At 37.3% G+C, this 4,278-nt stretch overlaps 1 long non-coding RNA gene across 1 annotated transcript; it reads right to left on the bottom strand.

Moving 5' to 3' along the window:
- Window positions 1–632: 632 nt before the first annotated feature.
- Window positions 633–3,993, bottom strand: LOC112167150. Its single transcript, XR_002923610.2, has 6 exons — window positions 3,861–3,993; window positions 3,703–3,772; window positions 3,553–3,600; window positions 2,350–2,401; window positions 2,043–2,118; window positions 633–663 (listed from the first exon to the last, which is right to left on the bottom strand). It is a non-coding gene; the product is annotated as an uncharacterized LOC112167150 (long non-coding RNA).
- Window positions 3,994–4,278: the final 285 nt, after the last annotated feature.

The raw sequence follows: 4,278 nt of genomic DNA, 5'->3' as shown, positions 1-4,278 counted from the left end.
ATTGATGGAAGGATGGTGGTCACGGTCTTGTAGGTGATGGAGGTTATTTGAGAATTGAAATTAGTTTTTGGCCAGGAAGTGATACTCTAAGTGTTGAGAATGACTGCTATTTATAGTGGAATTCTCCTCTCTTGTGATGCAATCATGACCATTCATCTGGAGGTGATTTCTCCTCCAAATTTGCTTGATTTTCTCATGACAAAGTCTTGATTTTTCTGATCTCTTTTCCACTTAATGACTCATTGTATATTCCTTGAATAGTGACTAGATACATCCCTTATTCCTCTCCTTTGAATTGCACTAATATCTTCTTCCAATTGTGCACATAATGAACTCCTACAATCAAGAAAAATTTGAATTTAATTTGTTACGCCCTATATCCGATTTACCCTTTTACTGTGTCTAAGTGAATTACTATACGTTTTACCGTCCTTGGTTTCAGTTTCTACCATTTAGGGGGGTGCTAGAAGTTGACTTTTTATGAGTTAACAATTTGAGAAAATTTTCTTCACGAAAGTTGTGGGAGACTTTAAACCAAGTCCGTGGACATGTGGTACACTTGAATCGGAGTTCGTATGTGAAAGTTATGGCTTAAAATGTGGAAGTTACTGTTCATGATAATTAGTATATACTAGAAAGGAGGCCCGCACGATGTTGCGGGTTCTATTAGGGCTGGATTCGGTTGAATACCGAGCATGATTTTCATCAACCGGCTACCGACTGATCAGAGGTCGGTTTCCCAAAATTGCAACTGAAACCGAACCGCCGGCGTCAGTTACCGACGGATCGGTATACCGGAATTTCGGCTCGAGATCAGTATACCGAAGGAGAGCCGAATCTGGAATCGGATGATGAAAAAGAGAATCTGATACAGTCCTTTTCTTCCAGATTTGCATGTAAAGATTCAAAATTTATGGACCCGATGGTGTTTTGTAAAGATTAGAAATTCACAGGACCCAATCTGTGTTCTATGGAGGAACAACTGAAGATTTTGACTTCTTGGATTTTGGGAATTGGGGATTTTATAGTTCCAAATCCAAAACCAGCAGTAGAAGAAGAGGGAGAGGAGGAAAAAACGAAGAAAGAAACCTCATAGAAGTCAGCTATTTCAACAGTTAACTTGATAAATCCAAGTCCCAGAACAAAGAAGACGAAGAGAGAAGAAGAATAAAGGGAAGAGAGAAGGAGGAGGGCATTCTGCATTCTGTAATTGCATTTGATGAAAGGAGGAGGAAGAAAGAAGATACCGAAAGAAGAGAAACAATGATTAAAGGCCTTTTGTTTTAACTCGATAGTAAGAGCTAGGACCACATAAATATAAAGTTTGTATAAATTTTAGTAAGAGCTGAGTGTGCTCCACTGGTTGGGGGCAGTGGGTCTGTGTAAGAGGTCTAAGGTTCGAACCTTACCTCTTACTAAGTTTTATTAATTTTCGTATATATATGCGGTATGTATGTATATACGGTCGGTACGGTATACCGACGGTATGCATATATCCATACCGTAGCAGAGCCAAAGAGGCAGCTTCGGTACGGCTCAGTCGAGTCGAATTCTCGGTAGCCGATATTTCGGCCCATAACGGTTCGGGCCGGTTCGAAATCCGGTTGGTTCGGCCCGTTCGGCCCAATTTGCCAGCCCTAGGTTCTATAGTTAAAAAATTAAAGGGTTACAAACTTGCAAATATAATTATTTACATTGGTTATAAAATATTTTTGTCCCCTTAGCAATACATAGCAGTACATTCAAACTAATTTTAAAAAAAATAGGGGATGTCCTGATTGTCCTAGGTTTTTGGAATCTTGGGGTTATCCGGCTTTTCTTGAAGTACTTTTGGTATATAGACTGTTTTTAAGAAAAAACCAAAACTCATCATATTTTATATCAATCAGGGGTAAATATAGAATCCCACATTGTGGTAATGTAGTATATCCGTACACATTTGCATCCTTAAAATGAAAGTTAAATTCAACTTACTAAAACTGTGATTAATCTCTAAATCTATGTGTAAGTATGCTATATCGAGAATTTAACATATCTTATACATTAATCAAACCACGCATGACAAAAGCCTCTCCATAATCAATTACATCTCTGTGTTATGCAAGGTAGTCTTCTCTCCTGCATGCATTCACTCTTGAAAAATCATGAAGTTTCTCACAAAAATGCACCTGAATCAATTCCTTCTCATATAAACACACATCACTCGATTCAGATTATTGAACCTAAACCTAAGCCTGATCCAATTCCAATTGATGATTTGATGAAATGAAAATCAATTACTGAACTTTGACAAACTTCATTCATCGATCAAAGCTGATGAAAACTCAGAGGGAATGCAAGTCTAAGTACCTGCCAGGTATCGTAGAAAAAAGAGTCTCTCGTATGAATTTTTTGAAACCCACTGCACAAAGAAAAAGGAAGAGAGGAGTTAGTGAATCTGCAAGTAGCCTTAAGTACTGAAAACTAATTATTCCTGCATCCAAATTTATCAGGTTTACCGGAACGAAAACTCTTGTCCTAACAAAACGGAGGTCAAATAATGATAAAAAAGGAAAACAACATCAAAATCCCAAAACCACATAGATCTGGGATTTGGCATGAAGTCTAAACTTCCTTAGGAGCCCTTTTTCTCTTCTTCATGTACTGGTAGTGATCTTGCCGTATCTACACAATATATATATATATAAACAATCCAAATCTGATTCCCACAAATACCAAAACCCAGAAAGAATTTTTTCATCAAAAAAATTGAGCAGGACTTCAGTCTACCTACACCCAATTAGACAAAAAAAAAACATAAGCTGATCCAAATCCCCCTTCTTATTAGCCAGTGCTTGCAATTATATTTGTTTCACAATTCTTACTCCATCTCTGGCCATGATGATTTGTTTCCGCAATGAAACCATTGCTATCACACAATTCTGAAACCCCAGATAGCACAATAATATCCATAATTATCAAAACCGGAGATAGCCCTATGGCAAAAATAATCTTAAAATTTCAATTCTTAATCAAGAAACCCAATACTGGAAACTTTTGAAACGCAATGCACCCAATTATATTACACTACTTCTCTTATGATTCGAAATGAACCTTTCTCAATGGAAGGAAGGAGATATTTGGGAAACTTACTTCCCGATCAGTTTGTTGAGAATTAATTCATAGTTTTTGTAACTTCACTGTTTAAGTCATAGATAACATTAGTTTGTTGAGAATTAAGTCAGTCTCTACTTCTAACATTGAAGTATTGGGATCACAAAGTCTTAATCTTTTGGTGTTACTATGCTAATGAAGATTTGGGGGTATTATAGTTGGTTAGCTTGAACAAAATGGAATAAAAAAGATGAATCGCCTGTTGAACCAAGTTCCATAAATACAATAACCTCAAGTTCTCAACCTTTAAACTAAATTTAGAACACACCAGTAATACTTGATGAGACTAAAGCAATCAAAATCGAAAACCCAATTAACCCAACACCAAACTGAAATCACATTCAAACTAAATTCCACACTACCAAAACAAAAACCAACAAAAAAAGACGCGAAATTTACCGCATCGTTCCCATTTGATTGCTTTTGAAACCAATTGATTTTTAGCACCTAAGCAAACAAAAGGAACAACATCAAAACCAAAACCCAACTGGGAATTCCAAATTCACAATCTTTGAATCCTAGATCTACCCAGATAAAAGAAAAGGGCACCTCGACTTGGGAAGTGGAACATGGGCTGTTGAAATCGTCAGAGGGATGCAGCTAAAAACAAATCAAGTAACTGAAATATTCTTAGATAATGAAAACCATCAAGATTGATAAACTGAAAAAGGTACCAGCAGAAAAAAAATTCTCCAACCAATCCTCACCTATCAGAAACAAAAGCAAAGGTTGATTAAGAGGATCCTCTAATGCATGGTTGAGCAATATACGCTTTGCTTCAATCATGGTCGGAGCTAGAAGCGGAGGAGAGCGAGAGAAAAGAGAAGGAAAAAAAAAAAGCACAGGTTGATCATAGGCTTTTATATCGGGCTAATGGCATGGCTGTAAAAATGAAAAAAAAAAAAGGGCAAAACCGTAATTTCAGTCATCAGCTCAGCTGGAGCCGCTACTGTTACTCGGCTTAGTAGCAGTACCCCATCCCACCAACTTTAGTATTATGTATAATATGGAAAATTACTGTTGGTAGATTTCCATTTTCGGAAATCCACCCCCCCCCCCCCGGTCAATAACTCTCTCTCTCTCTCTCCTTTTTTCCTGAATTTTCCTCTTCCCTCCGGCCTCCCT

Source organism: Rosa chinensis, chromosome 5, assembly GCF_002994745.2.
Source record: "Rosa chinensis cultivar Old Blush chromosome 5, RchiOBHm-V2, whole genome shotgun sequence".
In the NCBI taxonomy this organism is placed as follows: domain Eukaryota; kingdom Viridiplantae; phylum Streptophyta; class Magnoliopsida; order Rosales; family Rosaceae; genus Rosa; species Rosa chinensis.
Note: the sequence above shows the minus strand (reverse complement) of the source record. Positions and strands in the feature narration are given on the sequence as shown.